This window comes from Lissotriton helveticus, chromosome 10, assembly GCF_964261635.1.
Source record: "Lissotriton helveticus chromosome 10, aLisHel1.1, whole genome shotgun sequence".
Lineage (NCBI taxonomy): Eukaryota > Metazoa > Chordata > Amphibia > Caudata > Salamandridae > Lissotriton > Lissotriton helveticus.
In genome coordinates this window covers 762,375,785-762,399,385 of record NC_136071.1, presented here as the reverse complement: position 1 = coordinate 762,399,385, position 23,601 = coordinate 762,375,785, and the positions used below count along the sequence as shown (strand labels likewise).

The 23,601-nt window shown below is 41.7% G+C and overlaps 1 long non-coding RNA gene across 1 annotated transcript; it reads left to right on the top strand.

Annotated features, from left to right (window-relative positions):
• Nucleotides 1-623: 623 nt before the first annotated feature.
• Nucleotides 624-1,873, top strand: LOC144785478 (uncharacterized). The gene is made up of 4 exons (XR_013601917.1): nucleotides 624-664; nucleotides 761-894; nucleotides 1,002-1,102; nucleotides 1,716-1,873. It is a non-coding gene; the product is annotated as an uncharacterized LOC144785478 (long non-coding RNA).
• Nucleotides 1,874-23,601: the final 21,728 nt, after the last annotated feature.

Sequence of the window (23,601 nt, the reverse complement as noted above, 5' to 3'; positions counted from 1 at the left end):
CAGCTCCCTTATATAGGTTCCAAACTAGAAACATGTAACGGTATGGCCATAACTTCACAAACATACACAGATAAAGTAAGTCTCACATAGTCTGTCAACATATCCGCGGCGAATGCAGAAACATCTGCAAGAACAAAACAACCAGAGAAGGAAACAGGTGGCCTTTAGGACCTCCACATACACATTCTCTTTCCGAGACATGACCCACCCCTCTGTCACATGACCCAGTTCCTTGACAGTTTGTCCTAAGCCAATGGGATAACACCATAAAGAAACTCACCAATAGGGACACATCAACTCAAGCCCTAGTATGCTAATCTAGAGGCTTAGACTAGGATCAACCCGATTGGGTAATTTTTGGACGAATCAAACGCGAGATGGAGTATTAAAAGACGGCGCTCTCTGTCACCGGGCATTTCCCGCAGAACCAGAGAAGCAGGCAGTCCATCGCAAAACAACAGGTAAGCGCCAGCATTAGGATAGGATGATAGATTATAACGGGGATTGAACCAAACAGGGTACTTTTTAACCGGCAGACCCTTTTTCTCTCCCTCTCTGATTCTTAGAACCCTATAACACGAGGACATGATGTTAATGCCTCTGGTTCCATAATTTTAACATTCAATATACCCAGAGAAGCGAGCAGTTCTTAGCGGAACATTAGGTAAGCGCATGCAATTTGATGGCCACTCGGACTAGCAATTCCCTAATAACATTGTCTCCAACTTACCCACATTTGATCTTTATACACTTTGTCTAGAGAAACGGAATCTAATCCTGCAAAGGACAAGACTTAGGCGCCTCTGGATTTTAACTATGTAAAGACGACCAGCAATACAGTTTTTTGGCATAACAACTCTGAACTTATCATATGCCTAGGCATTTTACCTACAGGTATGTCCAGCCTTTGTCTACAATACCTACAAAACTTTTTACAAAAACGAGATTAAAAATCACTACTTATATCAGTGTAAAACTTATCACATATTTGTGATTTACAGGAGTATGAAATTGGACATATGAGCCAAAGAAACAACTCAATAGAATTGGCTTTCAAAAATTAAATAATATAGAAATACTACGTGAACACACGGACTTCAAGGTAATTGCCCCTTTTTGGTTATATATAATTGAGATAATAGACCTGAGTATTTCAGACTCGTCAATCTGGTATATACCTTCATCTGTCAAAAACCGTGACAAACCTTCCTTCCCACCTTTCTAACAAACTAGATTGAGGTAGAGATTTCTTTAGCTTAGTGGCCAGGTAAAACAGCCCCCCCTTATAGACAACTGTCTGAAGAAACTACATACAATTAAATACCAGGCCATTCCCTAGAAGAATCTGAGAATAAAGCAGATGGTCAAAAAGTGTGAATAGCCACTCTGTAAAGAATTGTGAACCAAGTAGATTTTTGCAAATGTATGCATGCATGTATTAGGATGGTAGATCTACGGATCAAAATACGGCAAGAGCATTTTTTAAAAAAGTTTTCAAATTGTATGCACCCTGGTCTCTTAGCTTAAAATGTTTCAGCTCAGAATGTTCCATCGAGAGTAGCAAACCTGGTCATATAGAAGCTACTACAACAGTTTATCATCCATATGTATAGCTCTGCAACAGTAGTTAAATGTAAAGCATTTAATTGTATTATGCATGATAAATGTTTATGATTATGCACTCACCAAACCTTACTGTATGTTCACTCCTTTAGGGCAATTATATAGACCCCTACACCACGACAGAAACCAAAAGGTGTCTTGATAAAGGTGGACAATAATTTGGAAAACCACCGAAACGCGTCGACGCTACACACAGTATAATTCAGGATCTCGACATCTTCGCTGATATATTGTATCACAGTACATATAGCTTAGGTGTATACAATAGAGTCCGAATATACAATAAGTATTGCACAAATTTTACGTCTTACTGTTTTTCTGTCTTTGTGATTCAATCTTGCTGGCCGAAATTGAAACCCCTTTTTATTGTTTTAATATTGTTTTAATTTTGCTGAGTGGACTCCAATCTTTGGGACCACTCTCCTTTTAACATTTGTATGTTTCAATAAATTGTAAGAATTCTTCATATATATTTATATTGTGGTATTGGTTTTCCTTGACCCCTTGTTGGCCTCTTTTAATCATTCTCACTCAGGGGAATATTTCTAGTTCACTGGTCTCTGCCATGTTAAACAAAGGTGGTGGCTCCAGGAATGTAGCTCTATTGTATCCTGTGCTCCATTCTGTAGCCATGACAACCTCCTCATGCAACACCACTGTTGCTTGGGCCTAGCAGCCTCATCCAATGTTGAGGTTGTATAGCAATTCACTAGCTCCTGCTGCTAAGTTTCTATTTTTGTACCTGGTTGTCACTGCTTTTGGCGTTTGGTTTGTATGGGTGATGGTTCTGTGTTATAATGTGGAATAGTCTTCCTTCTTTCAGCTTTACCAGCAGGTTCTGATGGGCTTTTTAAATGCTTTCAACTTCTTCGAAGGCCGTGTATGGGCTGGGTTGGGGCTTTGACTCCACATGCGCGTGCATGAGCAGTTTGGTATACCGCTGCAAACTCTCAGGGAGAGCAGCTTTGTTTCATTAGGGCACACATCTCTTTCTCCGCTCCAGTTGCAGTGTCCTCCTCAGCCCGGGAGAATGCAAATGAATCACGCTGCACATGGAGCTCTGCAATGTACGTCTTTATTCTTCAACATACAACATACAACCACACACTGCATGCATTGTGTCATGACCAGGCCTGGGTGTAGTTTGCTGAGTTTTGCTATGCAGGACTCAGCAAAGTGACAAAATACTATGGTGAGTTCCGCAAGTGGCGGAGTGTAGTGCATTGTTCTTCCAACCGCTATAGTAGATATTCTACCTGAGCAGCAGCTTGCCTCTCCCAACTTACCTTTCATGAGCGCAAGAGGCAGAAAAACTCTGCTGCATTACGTGGAGCAGAGTTTTCTGCACTCTGCAAGCTCCCCAGAGCACAGAGTGCAGAAAATACTGCACGGAGGAGAGTTCACCGCCCAGGCCTAGTCATGACTTTCATAATCACACCTTAACACATCCCAGCAGATTATGTAATTCTTGATTAGTGTCTGCCCAGAAACGCAAGAGTCCTAGCATGCATAATTTCAAGATATTACACATGGGCAGCCAGATCAACTAAAGTCACTCAAGGCAACATGACCCATCTTTGCATGAATCCTAGTCAAATTATAACAGGGGCAAAAATTAAATCAAGCACTGTATCTGTGCACAATCTGTGTAATTTTTGTGAAATTTCACATTTTACAGTTTACCCTTCTGCGAATGTTTGCATATTGCAATTTATATTAGGCAGCACGCCTAGAACACAAAAAAATTAAATACAGCGCTCACTAACCTTTTCACCATAGTACAATGCTAAATTGTGGGTAGCATTACACAAACAAGCCATTTTTTGACAAATGATGGCTTTATTATGCCATTTTACCATGCCTTTAAAAGTGATTTTGTTTCGGTAAACACACAGATACAAGGGATCATTGCTAGAAGCCTGTTTTGAAGGTGAACAGCTGTTGTTTATAACACCCAGCACCTGAAATTTACCCAAAAAACATTTCAAGTAGAATTTGTACCCAAGTGAACAATTCAGGTTATTTGTTTACGGCAAGGCAAGTGCCCTAGAGATTGAAGGTACTGTAGTTAATTCCCGAAAGTTCTTCCCTGTTCTTTGTTGAGATGTTGGTCACTTTGGATTTTGATTTTGGAGGTAAAGCATCACTGGTACTTTGTCTCCACTTTCAGCTACATCATCCACCTTTGGAATTTTAACATTGTTGTGGGTAAAATCATAAAAGATCAAAGCAGTACTTTTCAAAATGTTTGATGTTTGAGGTAGCTCCAGCACAATCAATTTTTTGGCGGATTTTTTCAATTTTGTCTTTTGCTGGATGGCTTGCATAAAGGGCCTAGTCTGCTGTAGGTTTTTGATGTTGTTTTAAATGGAATTTGTACATTGTCAATTCTGCTATGCTAGAGATAATTTAGAATAGAAACCTGAGAATGAACTTGACTGCATGCCTATCTAAGGTGATTTTTTTATAAACCAAACTTTATTGATTTTTGTAAAGAAAACAAAGTGAAGCAAGGACCAGGTAGTCCAAAGTAGCCACAACAAGTATACTCAAGCCTTGTTTAGATCAAGCCTTTACTTTGGACAGACCACTCGCTCATACCCTTCACACTGGGTTTACCAGTTCAAGCAATTAAGTTCTGCAAAACCCATCAGACATCGAATCGAGCCTGGAGGCTCGTCACTGAATTGTCATTTCTAGCACACTTCACATGCTCCAACGTACAGACCTTAAAAGATCTCCCCGCATGTATAGGAGCCCCTAACCTTGAGTCAGATATCTGTACAACACTGGACAAACTGGTCCCAATACCGAAACACAAGCAACTGCAAAGACCACACACGGAAAAATGGTACACCCAACAACTTAAAAAACTCAAGAGGAAATGCCAAAACCTCGAACATCTATGGAGATTCTCAAAAAGTGAATCGGACAAACTGAGGTACAAATCCGAACTTGGATCCTACAATCATGCCATGAAAAAATGAAAAAAAATCCTACTATGCCCTCCGAATCAATGAGAATTGCAACTCTGCTAAAGAACTCTACAGAATAGTCAGAAAACTTAGTAAACCAGCCAGTATGTCCCAAACCTTACCTCCTTCAGTTGACGCATGTGAAAGATTAAGTGACTTCTTTTCGGATAAGATAAAGAAAATCTACTCCACCTTCAATACTCCCACAAAAGCTGATATAACGAACAGGGACCTCTCGATTCCCCATCCAGATGCCACAACAAATATGTGTAATTTCACCCCCCTTCAAGAAAATGAGGTCCTAAAGGCAATGGGTGAAGTAAAATCTGGATCCCCGTTAGACCCTTGCCCTCACTTCATTTTTGCTCAGATTGCCTCCATTCTGTCCCCATAAATCACCCAACTCTTTAACAACTCCCTGAAAACCGCCACCTTTCCTGACAAATAGAAACACGCCTCAGTAATCCCTCTGTTAAAAAAAGCCGGTACCGATGTTCTCAATCCCGAAAACTACTGCCCTATATCCCAACTCCCCTACATCTCCAAAGTCCTGGAAAGATTGGTGAACAGGCAATTATCCAACTTCCTAGAAACTAATACTCTCCTAGATCCATCACAGATGGGCTTTAGGACAATAAATAGCACATAGGCAACACTGTTGGCTGTATCAGACAATATTAGATCTTGTACTGACCAAGGAGGGGCAGTCGCGCTGATATTGCTAGACCTGTCGGCGGCGTTCGACACGGTCTCACACAACAGTTTGTTAGAAACCCTCCATGGAAAAGGAATTTATTCCAAAGCACTGAGCTGTATCAGCTCCTTTCTAAGTAACCGAACACAATCAGTTCACCTCGGTCAATATCAATCCAAATCGAGCCTCATCAGTTGTGGCGTCCCGCAGGGAGCATCACTAAGCCCCACCTTATTTAATGCCTATGTCTCTTCACTGGCCAAAATCAGCAGGAAGTGGGGCATTGGTATCTGCTCCTATGCTGATGACACACAGCTGATTGTGGCCCTGGATGAAAAGCCTGAGGTCACTAAATCAAAGCTACACAATTGCCTCACGGAAATGGCTCAATGGATGCATGAGCACTGCTTAAAGTTGAATGCAGGGAAATCTGAGATCCTACTCTTTGGGGGTGCTAAATTAGTCTGGGATGCCACATGGTGGCCACACACACTTGGCACCACTCCAACTCCAAAACACTGCCCAAAAAACCTGGGCATCACCATTGATGACACTCTGTCCATGAAGGACCATGCATGGGCCCTCTGCGGCAAAGGTTTTGCAACCCTGAAACTCCTGGCCAGGCTTTTCCCCTGGATACCTCTGGACTGCAGAAGATCTGTCACTCAAGCCTGGCTGGTCAGTCAAATAGATTATGGGAATGCACTATTTGTAGGCATGAACAAGCTCCTGTTCACGCAACTTCAGGTGCTTCAGAACGCTGCTGCCAAACGTGTCTGCAACAAAGGCAGGCTAAGCTCGGCCTCTACATGCATGAAGATCTTGCACTGGCTACCCATGCAACAAAGAGCAGCATTCAAGCTGCTCAGTCACGCACATAAGGCTCTGTATCGAACGGGCCCTTTAATACTATGGGAGAAAATCAAGTTTTATGTCCCCACTAGGAGCCTTCAGTCACTTCATTTAGCTTTGGCCAGAACCAAGCGCATCAGGGTAGTGAGAACCGGAGGGCGATCATTCTCTTATCTGGCTGCTAAGAAGTGGAACGAGCTACCTCTGGATCTACGGCTTACTTCCAATTACATACTGTTTCGGAAAAAACTAAAAACTCATCTGTTCCCCAAGTATTAATTCCCACTCCCGCAGCCGTACCAGGATATTCGCTACCAGCACCTTGATATCCCTCGGGAAGAGTGCAGCGCTTAATAAATAAATAAATAAAAAATATGCTGACAATCATGTGTGCAGTCGTGCTTGTAATCTATAGTAATCCCACCATTTCCCCCAGATCGTTTTATGCTTATGAGGGCTCCCACTTGCATTATCGATTGGCTCCTCCAGGTAATTGCACCAGTTCATAGCTGCGCACCATGCTGCAGGATCGCTGAATTCCACAGTTGAGCTATGACCTTTTTGGCAACCAGTGTCCCTAGAGCTACAAGCAGGCGGTCACTCCTGTTGCCCCTTGGGTCCCTGGCACTATTTGGGCCAATGCTTAGAAGATGATGGACCAATTTCTCCCAATCACCGGACAAGACCAGGTCACGTGGAAGAAGTGGGCTGCTTCAGTGTTCCACATAAAACATGTCAACGATTGCCTACGGCACACCCTCTAAATCTTCAATGGTGTCAGATATGTGGTATGTAAGAAATTCAACTGGCACAGACGGGAACCTAGTGGCTATCACTAATTCTCTAGGTGCCATGAGGACTTCCCTCCATTCAATATCTTCCAAGGGACCAACCCATGATTCCGTTAGAGGGTCCAATAAGTCAGGTGAGTTATTTCGAGGAAGCGGTAATTACAAGAAATGCCACTCTGTCCCAGGGCACCCATGAGAATTTGGCCTCCAGGGGGCTGAACTCAGGAGACTCTCTATGAGAATCCATGGCATGGCGGAGTTGCAGGAACCTGTAAACTTGGGATGGGTGTAGGTTAAAATCTGCCTTCAGGTCTTGAAAGGATCGCATGTGCTCCATGCAAAACATCACTCAGTCTTGAGATGTCTATAAGGTCCCATGAGTCAAGCCCTGGAAGCTTAGCCTCTTGACTCAACCAGGTGTTCCTACAAAGGGTGCCTGAATCATATTTTTGCCCACCCATCCGATCCGACGCAATGCAGATCTCCATGCTAGGAACACAAATCTACTGAGGGCTGGGAGGGAGGGAGGTAGGAGAGTTCCATAAAACCTGTCCACTCTGGTGTTTACCCTTATATACCTGGTCTGCCCCACCTCCATGAAGCCAGTCATTAAGGACCACCAGCTGAGAGGACCAGTAGTATAGATGCAAGTCTGCTGCAGTTAAGCCCCCATCAAAGGTAGATTGTACACATTCCCCAAACGTAATCCATGCCACCTGACCATCCCAAAGAAAGGAGCACACTCTGAAGTGTATTCCTGTGAACCAGGGTTTGGGAAGGGGTGTGGAACATTTTGCAGAACATACATAAAGCCTGGTAAGACCATCATCTTGAAAAGAGCTACACTCCCCAATATACTAAGTGGTAGACGATTCCACCTATCCAGGTCTTTCCTCATCCTATGAACTAGTGGCGTCAGGTTAAGTGACCAAGTGAGTGCTGGGATCAGTGATATATAAATGCCTTAGGTAAAGGAAACCTAGTCTGCGGATCAGTATATGAGTGTGCCATATCAGGTTTGTCGGGGGTCCAGTCAAAGGAACCAGAAGCGATTTGGACCAATTAACAAGTAGGCACAAGACCACCCATATTGTTCTGACATATGAAGTAGTCTCGGTCTTGTGGTCTATGGGTTGGAGACGAAGAGTAATATGTCATCTGCATATAGAGCTATCTGATCTTCTATGCCGTCTCCCCACCAGAATCTCTGGATATGTGCATCACAAAGCACCCATGATGGCAGCAGTTATTTCGCCAATGTGAAAAGAGTGGGCACCCTTGTCTGGTGCCACGTTGTATTGAGAAAGCCTGTGACAATACCCCAGTAAGCCGCACCTATGCAGTTGGGCTGCCCACACATACGACACAAAGTGAGTCTCAAAGCAGAAACGTCTCAAGGTGACCCAGAAAAAGTCAGTCAAGAGAATCAAAAATAATTTCAAAATCAATAAGTAAAAAGGCGTTAGGCCCCCTGAGCCGCTGTTGATATGCTACAGTCGTCTACACCCTACTGATGCAGTGTTTCGTACTGCACTCGGGCATGAAAACACATTGGTCTAAGTGAATCAGCTTGTGAATGACCTTACGGTGTCTATAGGCCAGGACCTTGGCATATATTTCGAGTTCACTATTAATGAGTAAGATCGGGCAAGGGGATGCACATTTGTCAGGGGGTCTCCAGCTTTGTGGAGTACCACTATAGTTGCTACATTCAATCAGTCTGGGAAGTGACCTTTTGTTATGACTTTCTTATATAGGGCCAGCAGCTGGGGAAAGAGGGGACTGTGGAGTTTCTGGTAGTATTCAACTGGGAATCCAGCGCTTTGCCAGGTTTTATGTCAGAGAGAGCCGCATTTATCTCTATAAGGGTAATCGGTTGTTCTAGCTCAGCACTGGCAGGCATTGGTATGGTAGACAGCAGTATCAATGGGGTGGCAAACCCTATTGAGGCCCTTGAACGTTTTGCATATAGGGAGCCGTAGTATTTCTCAAATGCTGACGCAATTGCTTGAGCATCCACTACTCTCCCATGGGCTGAATCCACAATGTAAGTTATCGCCCTCTTCACTGTGTTGTGTCAGGCTAACAGATGTGTTTGCTTAATTTGTCCCCCACCAGTAAACCTTGCTTTGAGACAAGGTCCGGCAAGAGAGAGCCTTGCCAAGGCAGAGTTGCCTCAGAGATGCTCTGTCAATCCCCACCTGGCGGGACAGTTTCGGCCTCTCCTGTATGCTCTTCTGCATGAGCAATGCGGTCTTCCAATTCCCCCACCTGGCCTCATTTTTGCCTATCTCTGGCTCAGAAGTGTGAGCAAGCAATTCCCCACATATAGGCTGTGCTCGCCGCCCATAGGATACCGGGTGACTCCAAGGAGACCTCATTCAGGGTGAGGTAGGAATCTAGTTCCTGTGAGAGTAGGTCTGTGATCTCAGAATTTGTCCCACAGCTGCAAAATCAATTGATGGAATTGGTTGCTGACACAATGAAGGAGAGTGCTATGCAGTCCATCCATCTCACTACAGACATGTGGACCAGTTGTCAAGCTACAGTGTATGGGTCTGATTTACAAACCACATTTTGCTGTATGTATAGTAGTATAGTAGCAGTATTTACTGTAAAATGCAATATGCTAAACTTTGAGTTGAAACCTCCACCTCTCCTGTCTTTTCAATGGGTAGATCCTTACACATGTACATCTACTATTTTCAAGGAAATGTGGGAGGGAGTGTGGGAGGGAGAGATGTAAAATGGGGAATAATTGCAACTGAATGGGAGGGGTTTAGAGAGGGCTAAGAAGGGGTTTAGGGAGAGACCGACACATGCAAAAAAAGTAATCCAATTGCTATTCACAAATTGAATTCTAAAGTTCCTACAGCCAAAAAGGACCCCAAAATAATAAATTCTACTAATTTGTTTCTTAGGATTTATTTTAAAAAATCCACCTAAAGTAAAAATGCTTATATTTACTTATTATGTATTAACATTTTCAAAGAGTTTTATATGGAATGAACCTAAATTATATATATATATATATATATATATATATATATATATATATATATATTCAATAAAGATACATTTATTTTAAATTGAAATGGGCTGTTCAAATATGTTGTCATACAATAATATTTTGTTTGTAATTTTTCATACTATTTTAACAGTAATAGTAGTAGTGGATAATCTTCATTTGGTATAGAAGGCATAAGCCATTTTAAATCAAATTTAATCCATAAGGGATTATAACAGCAAAGTATTTATTATCATGTCAAATAAAATCCATAAGGAATTAAGACAGCAAAGTATGTATTACCATGTCACAGTACAACAATTCATAAACCAGCTTCGTAAACTATGCAAAAAGAGCATACAAACAATCTCTGATAACCACACCATTCAATAGTATACACCAGAGATGTTACAAGTGTTAAATAACAAATATGCACAAAAAAGGTTTAGTGCAGTTATAAACACAGAAGGGAGAGCTTTGCTCGATAAACAAGGTGCACCCTACCTTTAATATGACGCTCTTACCACACCAAATACGGAGTGCAACGTTTATTTCCCCACTAACTTTCTCAATTGGACAGCATTAGACAGAAATGTGTAGACTATCAAGCAAATGTACTCTGAATGAAGAAGCTGCAAGTAACAGAGCTGGTCTACAACTTCTATTTTTCAAATGCTTCAGTAGAGGAATTTAAAACTGTTTTCGAGGAGCAGTATATAACTTACAGGAAAATAAAAAGTGTAAAAGAAACTGGACCGTTGTTGAAACACAATGACAGAGGTCCAAGAGCAAGCCATTATGTACATAACTAGGATAAAAAAACAGAAAATGGGCTATGCCGAATCTAAATCTAGCTAGTTAAATTCTTTGTGAGTGGGAAAAGGGAAACATCAAATATGGTTCCATTTTCTTGGTAGTACCAAGAGGTAACAATTCCTTTACCCGCTTCTTTTTTTTACTCATGCTCTAGCCATTGTTGGGCACATACAGCAAAGAAATCAAGTTTTAGTTTCTTTTTTTGGATGGAAGCCATGAAAAGTGGGTTGTGGTAACAATCCTCTCTCCCCATCAAGGCAAGGTGCTCCTTTACATAGGATAGCCATGGGATGTTCTGTACTTTATCTAGAGACTTACAATCATTGATTAAAGCCTGGTTAAACAAGGTTTCCTGTTTAACCCATATTGCTCTCCAGAGCATTAGAGGTGCTACATTTACATGCTCCCCTAGAGGGACAAGTCCCAAATCTGTGAGACAAAGTTATAAAGGAAGACTATTTGGGACAGACAAAAGTCTTCTTAGAAAATTACTTTTGTACACCAAAAGGGCACCCACATCACCGTAACTCCAAATGCCTGCTCCATGTGTTGCCATGGCAAGACATCGTGTGAGGTGGATATTAATGATGGCATCTAGGATTTAGTTGCCCAGCTTCCGCTCCGATCTAAAAATGAACTTGGTGGATTGTTCGATGCTTTGCTTCCTAGTCTTAATCAAGTGATATCATGTTCATTTATAATCAAAAGGTACTCCTAGATATGAGAAAGAGGGCAAAGTTGAAAGTTTGTCACCATTGATGTATTGAGACTTTAAGGCAGTACGGGGCATATTACCAACCAATAGAGATAATTTTTGTCTCTAACTTGTTTAGAGACAAAATTTATCGCCGCAAATCGGTGATTTTTATCGCAGATAAACCTTGCTATTAGCAAGGTTTATCGCAAATGCGATAAAAAACGGCCGCAATGCATGAATATCGCTGAAAAGTCAGCGATATTCATGCATTATCGAGCAAATGCTCTTAGCCATGTTATCCACCTCCCATTGGATAACATGGCTAAGAACTGCTCAGGGCAGGTGTTAGCTTTTGGAGATATTCGCGCTTAGCGCGAATATCTCCAAAAGTTGGTAATAGGAGATAGCGATGTTAGCGACTGTTTTCAGTCGCTAACATCTTGGCACGCCCACTTTGCATGTCATTAGTGATAAATATCACTGACATGCAAAGCGGGGCCCAAGATGGTCGCTATCTCCTACTAGCTGTTGCTAACTGGTGTTAGCGACAGCTTGGTAATAGGGAGATAATTTTATCTCCGCTTTCTTGGCTTTTAAAGCCAAAAAAGCGGAGATAAAGCCCCTTGATAATATACCCCTACATGTCTTCCAGTAACCATAACATGAGATTTAGTGGTGTTTTTCTTTAAGCCCAAGCAATTCATGAAAAGATGCAACCTATTCAATAGCTTTTGTAAACGTATTCCTGTTCTTGCAATTAGGACACAATCATCCACTTACAAGAGAGCGTGCAGCTTCCTAGGGCCAACCTTTGGAACATCAGCTTCTTCTACATTAATAAATTACTCTAGGTCATTCATGTATAGGTAAAATAGGTAAAGGGCCAATACACATCCTTGCCTCACACCCTGTTTCATTTAATTTGGGTCACTGATTTCTCTATTCTTCTCATACGTCTCAAGGCCTGTCACTCCATTATGCATACAGGCGAGAAAGGGGACCAGTGTGGAATCAAAACCCATATTCAACATCTTAGCCCACAATTTCCCTCTGTCCACCCAGTCAAATGCGGATGTTAAATCCGTAAAGCCAAAGTGGATAGAACCACTCTTGGCCATGGTATATTTAGAGATAATCAAGTGGAGATTAAGGCACTGCTCCAAAGCACCTACGCTCTGCCTAAACCCAAATTGGATTTCAGAAAAGCACCCCTTATCTCATTGACCCACCCTTCCAAGCGTTCAAGTAGAATTCAGCCCATGAGTTTGCTACTGGCATCTATTAAAGAGATTGGGCAGTATCATCGGGGGTCAGCTCTGTTGCCTTTTTTAAAAATGGGTATTATGTTTGAACCAAGCCATAATTTAGGGAGACCCTTCGTTGCCACACTCCCCTAGATGTTTGTCAGGAGCAGGGCCCACAAGTCAAGGCTGTCTAAGAAGAGATCAGCTGGTACACCATCAGGACTGGAGGCCTTGTTTCTCAGAGTGCGCTTTAGAGCAAGGACCACCTCACTGTAACTAGGCGGACTATCTCCAAGCTGTCACCTATCAGTGTGGGAAAACCTTGCTCAGAATAACTAACAATTCAATGTTTACAACTATATATCTTCGTAAAGTTCTTAACCCAATTTTGAGGGGGAATAATGAATCTAGATGTGTATGTTATGGTGGTCTTTAAGAAAAGGGTCATTTGCAGTCTTCTAGAACATGTAGAAGTCCTTATTTAAACCAGCTATGTGTAATTTCCCCCCAGCTTCAGCTCTGAGGTCATTTTTCCTCTGAACAATGATTTGTTTATACTCGTGTCTGCACAATCTCACCAACCCCAGGTCTTGAGGAGCTTGTTTTAAAGCATGTATAAGGTTTGTGTATGATTTAGAGCAGTTTCGTTTCAACCATCTTTGCAGCCTACTTTCCCCTCCTTCCTACTCTGAGTTGTGTGGAGATTGGCGGTTGTCTGGCAGATTTCCTCAAAATCATTTAACATGATTTTAGGATTGAGCTCATCATCTAAACAAGCTAGTACTTGAATCTCATTTATTATTAACTGTTCCTCTACAATGTAGTGAGAATGTATTGTTGCCCAAATACATAACATCCCCTTATTTGGATTGTATGTTAATGAAATATTAGGAACGGGCACCTGTTGTTAATCAGCCTTGCCTGGATCAAAATACAAACATAGCGGTAATTGTCACTTAAACAATTTTTTAAGATTGCAAAAGCAATGGTCTGCGGCCTATAAGACTGAGAGAGTATGATAAAGTCAATAAGGCTAGCTTTACCTCTTCCTGGGAAGGAAATATGTTCTGTATTAGAGTGGCTGCTAAACTATAGCATTAAGTACAGTGACATATTACTCAGTATTGAATTGAATACATTCCCCCACAGGAAGTGTGCTCAAAGGGAAAGGGGTCCTCAGTATCCTACCCTGTCTGCTCACAGACCGCCAAATCTGACACTGGAAACAATCTACAATTGAAATGGCATCCCCCACATTAAAAAGTTCTCTGAGCTAAGTTTGTCTTAGAGGTGGCTAAGTGTGTGTTCTAGCTAAATTGCAATATTGACTTTGTTCATTACAAAATTGTTGTGCTAGGAATTCACAATAACAAGAACCAGCTTTAGTTCAAACTGAATAAGTACAATTTGAAAACTGGGAGAATCCAAATAAGTTTTAATAATCCTTCTTTGAATGAGGTTGACATTAGAGTTAAGAGGCCACCTTTGTGAGGGCTACCTCTAGAACTTTCCAATGGGGTATGAACTGAGAAGAACCCATCAATGTGTACAATGTCCCTGCACCAGGTTTCCTGTAAATACACAGTATTACAACAGTTGATAATATTATATCAACGTCAATCAACTTTATTAAGAAGACCTGCTACATTCCAGAATATTTATTACAGAGTTTTATATAGCGCAAAGTTGAGCGGAAGGTATCGGGATCAGAGCGCTTTACAAGAGCACCAGTTGCTTTGAGGACACATTCATCTTTTTTTTTTAGGCACGGGGAGATTAAGTGATTTGCCTAGAATCACAGGATATTGTGCGTCCTTGCCAAGACTCGAACTCGGTTTCCCAGATTTGAGGTTGACCGCCCTAGCCGTTAGGCCAACCCCTCTCCCCATATACATATATACATTTAAAATTAAATTGTATGCCCAGATGGTCATGTTCAGCCAGTCAATCACAATCAGCCATGAAAGACAAGGGCGCATATCTGTTAGAGTGATCTAATTACCATGGGACAGGTTGTCCTCTTCTGGGATGGACTGCATGTCTTGGTAACTGCCAGTGGTTTGACTGTGGGTCACGATCCAGAGGTGCAGGTTTCTAGAAAAAACCGAGAGGGAGGGCCAAGATGGAGGAGGGTGGACTAATGACATGAGGACACCTAATTGAAGCAAGGATTTTACCAGCTACAAGTGGCATATTCAAATGTATAACTATGCAGTCTCCTTCAAAGAGGTTCTCATCTTTGCTCAGCCAGTTTCCCTGTCGAACCATGTTGAGCCATCTGCCAACATGAGGCTGCAACAATGAGTTTGAATCTAGCCAATGTAATACCTTGTTCTTTAGTTGGGTAAAGCTTTTCGTAGTGCTTAAGTGGAGGTGCATTTTCCAGCACAACAACATTGGCAGTGGCATTGGGTTGTAAGTTGAGGAAGGTAGTATTAGTACGGGGGCAGGGACCCACGTCCAGTAATAGTATTTGTACGCCCACCTGCACACGCTTCTTGTAACACACCAGTTGGTTGGACAGCCACCATTCTCTGCACTCCTGTTGCCACTGGGACCAATGAAGAAGTTAAGCCATCTCCTAAAATATTACCAACAGAACTTCTCATTTTGGAGGGTGTGTTTATGCTAGGCTACTATCAATTTTGTCCTTAGCAGTTGATTGATTTATGTTCCTTTCAATTTGGCCAGGCCATGAACAGTCAGTATTAGCAGATGTGATGGTAGCAGAGATATTTGGCGAAAGCTTGTTGTCCTGACTGAGTTTCAGTTCGATTGTGGCTGGACATATGCTAACTGGTTCCAATTTAGCACCCAGGGCAGCAATGAACTTACCATATAGGGAATCCAGGAGACGTTCTATTGTGTCCTTTTCCTTAGAGATTGAATCATTACCCTCGGGGTTTGAGTAACACTGACCCTTGAGCGCTTAGATTGGGAAATTACTTCAGGATGCTTCCTCTTCCCAACTGCGCTATGGATCTTTTTCAAGACAGCGGGCTCCTTCCCCTTTCTTCCCATTCCAGCAGCCTCTCTGGAGTCCACCTGAGCCTCAGGCACTAGAGGTGTGTTTGAGTTTGAACAGTTGGTAACTGGGGTACTCCGGGAAAAAGTTTGCTTGGGTATTAATTTACCTTGAAAAAATGAAGACAAGAGGTGTTTGGAAAAACAGGAACAAGTTGGTTTAATTAAAAGCAGCGGCCGGGAGAAAGGCAACAGAGTCATGTCTGAAGAATGTCTCGATGTACCAAAGTTTTGGCCAGCATAACATACAGTTCTTGAAGTACTATAAATCGATTACACATTCTTGTAGAGCACGTAAATCAAAGCCTAGTCATGAACCATAAATTCAACCATCTGATAAGGGGCACAGGTGGATTTCGACTTTGTGTAAACCTCATGTAACCAGTGTGCATGTATCCAGATGGCCAGCATGGGAAGCATGTGATCACTGTGTGTAATGTGCATGGTTTGTTCAGATTAGCTGAGTGTTCCTAACTTCATGTGGCATCTGACATTGTGGAATTTTGGGAATATGCGCCCCTTTGGCCAAACCTGTTTTATTGGGGCCAATCTCCTCTGTACTTTTGTGGTGGAGCAGTCTATCTGTGGGATTGATCTGGGTTCTCCATGTTTGCGCGTTTGTCTTTGGGCTAATGTAACCCTACCTGTGACCTATCAATCGGTAGGCTTAGGTTTGGTTTGTCGCATTGTGTGTCTGGCCACTTATTTCTGACTTAAGCTTGATGGGGAGGTCATCTCAAGTGGATTTGACAACAATGATACAAGTTTGTTATTACTTGTTCATATATGATGGTGGTCGTTGATATATCATTTACCGATATTCTCATTATAAGGAGGACATGTGTCCTGGTGTACATCTACATCATATTTACCGGTATTGACATTGTTATGTGCACATATATCATGGCGTGCATTGACATTGCATCCACCGATATTAACAAGGATAAACAGAGGACTGACCCACAGAGTCCCATTTGACATGGGTGAGATTTCTAGTCCAGAACCCAAGTCTGAGGAAACTGATGGGATAATGCCAAGGGATCCAGAGTACGATGGGGTGATAGAGGAGAGAGATAAACAGTGCTCAACCAGCACAATCTCCTTGTTGATGACCCCTACAGCATGTTGTAAAAAGGCATCCATAGTGGTATTTGAGGGGGGCTTCATTGTGCTGGCAGGCATCTTGCATTTCCTCCTAGTACACATGAATTCGCGGACACAGCCTTAGAAGCAAGTGTGATGACTAAATTTAAGGACTCACTTTAATTCAAAGTAGATCATTTGTTGATGGTCTGGCACACCCCAGTATTGCAGAGGTACAATAATAAGTACAACGACCTGGCAACAATACAATTTCTTGAGAGAGTTCCCAGGGTTAGGAGGACCAAAAGGGTATAAAACAAGGCTTAAGTGTGTTAAGGCTCAAGTCACAAAAGTCATATAAACAACAACGTCACCACTATAGAGGGCAAAGTCAAAAAACCAAGAGCGGGCTGAGTCCAGCCTCCTCTGGCTCTGACGTGCGCAGATGGGTCCGTCCTTAGCCCGGGCTTTGCAAGGCCCGAACAACAGGACTGTGAAACCCTTAAATAGGGTTGATTCTGGGCAGCTGATGATTCAACAGGGATTGTAGGAGTTGAAGTCCCCAGCAGCTGTGCTGTGCGGCGGCTCAACCCCTGTAGTATGGGTGTGATCCAAGGCAGTGTAGGAAAGTAGTTGCCCAGCAATGGCAAATGTAGGCTGGTGTCAGAAGCTCCCCAACACAGAATAAAAGACAATCAAGGTCACAGTACTTCCCCTGCACAGCAGGGCTGTGAAGTCCTTAAATAGGGTTGACTGCGGGCAGCTGATTATTCAACAGGGGATTCTGGAAGTTGAAGTTCCCAGAAGCTGTATGGTGCAGCGGCTCACCCCTCTGTGGTACAGACGTGATCCTAGGAACTGAAAGAAAGCAATGCTGTAGCAATGGCAAGTGTTGGCTAGTGTCAGACACTACCCAGCACAGAATAAAAACACAGTCAAGGTAATAGCACTTCTACATTAAACTAAATGTATATTTTTTTTTTAAGCTTCAAACTAAATTCATTTCTTATAAAGTGATTTCCTGTAGGGTTCTATTTTAACTCCCTGCCTCCATTATATTCTATGGGAGGATGTTGCAGTTCCAGTGGTTGGCCATGTTTGGTGCTGGACTTACTTCATGTCTAAGCTTCAGTACATTTACTACTGTTGTGGCTCCTTTTTTACTGTATAACTTTCCACTCGAAAATCTGGCTCCACCCCCTGTTAGGGCATGGCCATATATAAATATATCAAATCTATGTAATACATTTCACAAAATGCCCCCCAAAAATAACACTAAACTTTTATTTTGGTATCTGGGGCTTAGTCTAATCGGCGATGCTCAAGTACAGCACATATGAGTGTTCTTGCACATTTGTTTACATTATTACAAACTTGCCAATTAGAACAACAGTGAGACTTCCAACTTCTTTTACACAATGGTGTCACGATTTGTATTAATGAGTCAATAAATGGCATTACTTTTTCCTACTGCTGGTTTTCCCTCTTTGAAAGTGAGCATAATGTCTTCCTTTTTATTTTTCCGTGAACTTTTTTCCCCTAAAGGCTATGCCTATGGTATATTCCTGCTCTGTCATAAAAACTTTGCGCATTCCTTTGGTATTAAATGACACTTTCTAGACAATGTTAAATCCGCAAACCCATGGGAGATTATGAAAATGTCTTTTCTATGGAAATCAATATTCTATTCTGCACTGTTGGGCGATCAGCAGTTTCCACCGTAAAATCATCAGATGAGGAGCAGCCCAGCTGCCACTCCAAGCAGACATTATTTCAGTTTCTCCTCTTTTCTAATATTCTTTCTAAAATTATTTTGAACATTTCCAAAATAGTTTGGCATTGAAATCTAACAGCGCTTTTGTTGAAGCATTTAATTAATCACATTACCTCTTTACACAGCACAGGATAATTTGTTTGTATACATACACTTAAAAGGAGCTTATTTGGGCTTGTGGGAAAAGAGGGGCGCTAGGTCAGAGGATGGAACAGGGTACAAGAGAGAAACAAAGACACTGCATCAAGGAAGGGGGATTGAATGGCTTTCAGTCAGACAGCCCGAGATGGTTATTCTTTATCATTTATTGCATTTTATTTTTTGTTAAAAGCAAATATTTTTTCAAGGACAAGAAGTACTGTACAGCACAGAACACATACAGGCGTAATCAATACGGTACAGAAAAATATGAAGTACATTTAACAACAAACGAGCTAACAAGGCTATTTAATATTTGCACCTAAAAATGATAATTAAAATGCACGATTTTTTTCCCCACGGTCCCTTGTGTAGGAGCTATGTATATAGAAGTAGGCAGTAAGTTCCAGAATTCAGGCCAGTCTGCTGAACTTCGAGGTCTTGGTGGTCTTGTTTAATCTGTGTTCGTTCGTTGCAACAGTACACCTGAAAAAGTACAGCTGGTGCAATGGATCTTGTTTTGTTGCAGATAAATGTTTAAGTTTGAAAATGCTTAATGCAGCTGTATAGTTGAGCATCATGAGAAAGTAATGAGCTCAAGATTGTATTGTAGAGAATTACAATTGTGTGATTTTAAGAATCGTAGAGCGAGTTACAGGTCAGAACAGTTATTGAATGCTTACTGAGTAGAACCTTTTCTAGATTTTGAATAGAGCTGAGCAGAGTAAGCAAGTAGGGTGCTCTCTTTATGGTTTAACTGATTTCACAGGATCATTGTTAGACCTGGCATCCTTGACATGGTTTTCCCCCAACTTTTTTCCTTCAGACCTCCTGTTTGTTTACTTCGTTTTAGGTGGTTTTAGGACTATGCGCACCTTACCCCTGCTAACCAGTGTTAAAGCGTTTTTGCTCTGTCTCTAAAACATAGTAAAACTGGTTAATACCCAACTGGCGTATTTAATTTACTGGTAAGTCTTTAGTAAAGTGGCACTACCTGTGCCCAAGGCCTGTAAATTAAATGCTACTAGTTAGCTTAAAGACACAAGATGATGGACGGAATGTTGCACAATGGCAAAACATTCACCCCAGTCACAGATCTGGGTTTAATCCATCATTATTTTGCTCACCAAACCCCCCCAGTTCAGACATGGCCATATGCAAATCAGTCTTGACCCTGTGCCTCATGGGAACAGTCCAGACCGAACTGCCAAGCCATATCTTCCCTGGACCGGAATCAAGCATCCTAGGACCGGTTGCCAGGATAGCTTGACTCCAGTGGCGTTGTGAGCATGGGACCCACGTCTTGGCATAGCCTTCCCACATAGGGTGAACAGCAAAACACACAAGATGATGGACGGAATGTTGCACAATGGCAAAACATTCACCCCCATTCACAGATCTGGGTTTAATCCATCGTTATTTTGCTCACCAAGCCACCCCAGTTCAGACATGGCCATATGCAAATCAGTCTTGACCCTGTGCCTCATGGGAACAGTCCAGACCGAACTGCCAAGCCATGTCTTCCCTGGACCGGAATCAAGCATCCTAGGACCAGTTTCTGGCTATCAACCTTCATCAGCCAGGATAGCTTGACTCCAGTGGCTTAGTGAGCACGGGACCCACGTCTGGGCATACCCTTCCCACATAGGGTGAACAGCAAAACACACAAGATGATGGACGGAATGTTGCACAATGGCAAAACATTCACCCCCAGTCACAGATCAGGGTTTAATCCATCGTTATTTTGTTTTTGCACTAGTTAGCCTGCAGCACTGATTATGCCACCCACTTAGTTAGCACTTTAAGCATGTCTCTGGCCAGCCATTGCAGCCTGCGTGTGCAAGTTTAAAGTGCCATTTCAACCTGCCAAATAAAACCTTTTGCCAGGGACACACCTTCTTTTTTAATACATATAAGTCACCCCAAGAGTAGGCACTGGATAGCCCAGAGGACTGGGTACAATTTGTTTCAAAAGTAGGACATGTACTTTTAAGTCTTACATGTCCTGGTAGTGAAAAACTCTTGAATCCATTTTTCACTACTGCTCTGCCTCCTTTCCTATAGACTAACTTTGGAGTCACCTGATCACATTTAATGAGCTGTAATTTCCAAATGCGAACAGGTAACCAACTCATGTTTGGTGTCTTTGGAAATGTAATGAAAAATCCTAAAATGGTGAAGTCGGGTTTTAAATTACAATTTTGGAAATGCCACTTTAAGAAATTTGCAAAAAGAACAATTAATGGATGGAATGCTGAACAATGTCAAACATTCACACCCAGGATAGAGATCTAGGCCTTAATCCATCATAGTTTTACTCGCCATTCCAGTTTGGACCCAGCCATATGCAAATCAGGCTTGACCCTGCTCCCTTTTGGAACAGTCCAGCCTGAACTGCCATGCCAGGTCCTCCCTTCTAGTTCAAAAAGATGTTTATTGATAAGAAATAGCATCATGACATGCAATTATATAGAAACAACACAAGTAATGAGAATTAAACTAAACTAATACATCAGTTAGATTTGAAAATAAAACACAAGGTATACAACTGTTCGAGGAATAACTGTAGTAGTAAAAACAAGTTCATCAAAAGTCATATGAAAGAAGTGAATGAAAATGAAATTAATACATAATAATTTATATCAGTATAACGTATGAAAATTACAAAGAAAGGTATATTTAAATAAAAGTAGGGAAGTCATGGAGGTTTAGATACTTCTTGTTGCATAGGGGGGTCGAGGAAAGTCGTCTGGCACTCGTGTCAATGAAGAGGATAACTGGTTCCCACAAGTCTAGGCGCTTGGATGCTAAATGTTGTGGATATACAAAAGAAGTATCTAATCTATGGTTATAACAGATAGCATACCACCATGCTTGATAAGAAAGTTTTCCAAAGTCCTTCCAATTTTTTGTGATTTGTCGAAAAGCCACTGCTAGTAATAAGTCAAGGATCTTAACATTCGTGTGAGTATGTTCCCAGATAGGAGATAGGCTACCTAGAAACGTATGTGTGATAGAAAAGGAATGCTTAGTGTGAAAGATGGAATAAATTTGCGACCAAACCTGATCCCAAAAGAGACGAACAAACTTGCAGGAAAACAACATGTGAATCAAGTCAGCGTGTGGTGATGAGCAGGACCAACATAAGTGAGGGGTATTAGAGCAAAATGTATGAAGGGTGGATGGAGTGAGTAAGAGTCTATCATAAATGAAAAAGAGAGTTTGAGTGGTGTTTGCCACTCTGGATGATTTTCTAAGTTTGAGCCAAATTTTATTCCAAAAATCCACATTCCAAGAAGTGTCTAGATCTTTTTCCCAAGATAGTTCTATCTTAGTTTTGTCTCTTGGATTAGCTTGGGCATGTAGAAATTTGTAAATGGTAGAGGCCTTAGAGTTGTTAAGTAATAAAGTGTGTAAAGTAACTAGGCCAGCAGGTGCAGGAGGTGTGTGTGGGGGAGAAGTGATATATTGTGCTTGGGCAGATTGAACTGCTTGTAGTAAGATGGAATATTTAGCGTGAAAGGAATAAGGGAGACCTAAAGCCGTACTCGCTTGTGCGAAAGACATAAGTATATTCTGACTATACAGTTGATGAACCCATAAGATCCCTCTGGAGTGCCAGGATTTCCAAAAGAAGGGTCTGTTATGTATTAAAATGTGTTTGTTATGCCAGATAGGAAGTTCATACAATGTGAGAAGGGAGGGAGCAGGAATAAGCTGTGACGTAAATTTAAGGATGGGGTAGAAACAGATTGCGGTTTACGCCTAAAAGATAGGTATTCTGAGAAGGTGAAGGGAGAGAGAAAGGATCGGTAAAGCTCTGTCCAAAGTGGGTAGTTAGTGGAAGAATCAGAAAGCCAATGTGAGGATTGAGTAAGAATAAAGGATCTGTGATATAAAGGGAAGTCTGGAAAATGTACCCCCCCTCTGATTTAGGATGAGTACGTTTACGAATAGAGATTCGTGATTTCTTTGTCCCCCATAAAAAGGTGGATAAAATAGAATTATTTTTTCGAAATATCTAAGAGGGATTGGCACCGGGATATTAGAAAGTGTGTAGAGAACAATGGGGGAGAGCATCATTTTGATAGTATCTAGGCGTCCCCACCAGGACAAGTACAAAGGATGCCATTTTGTTGTTAAATAAGATATTCTTTACATTTATCCATACATTTCGTTACAGTTTCTGGAATGGAAGGGGAGAAATGTAAGCCTAAATATTTAACTGACCGAGGGCTCCAAGAGAAACCAGATGCAGTGAAGTCAGTACTGAAAGTATATTTCGTTAAGGGTAAAATTTCGCATTTATCTGTATTTAATTTAAATCTGGAGACCGATGCAAATGAGTCAACTTCTGACAAAAAAGCAGGTAAGGAAGTTTGGAGGTTGGACAAAAATAAAAGAAAGTCATCTGCATAAGCTGACATTTTAATTGTGGAATCCTGGAAGGTAAAGCCATGTATGTTTGTATTTTGACGGATTCTGAGCAAGAAGGGTTCTAAAGCAATATTGAAGAGAAATGGGGAAGGAGGGCAACCCTGCCTGACTCCTCGTGCAAGATTAAAATAAGAGGAAATGCTTCCATTAGCGGTGACAGCAGCTCTTGGATTAGAGTATAAGATAGAAATTAAATTAATAATTTTGAGACCAAATCCAAACCATTTAAGAGTGCTGACAAGGTATGGCCACTCAACCCTGTCGAATGCCTTTTCTGCATCCAGAGCAATAGCAGCCAAAGGGTGAGAGGTATGTGAGGCTTTGGAAAGGATATTAAAAAATAAACATGTGTCATCCGTAATAAGCCTGCCTTTAACGAAGCCAGATTGTTCGGACCCCAGCAACTCCGGCAAATGAGATTCTAATCGTAACGGTAAGGCTTTCAA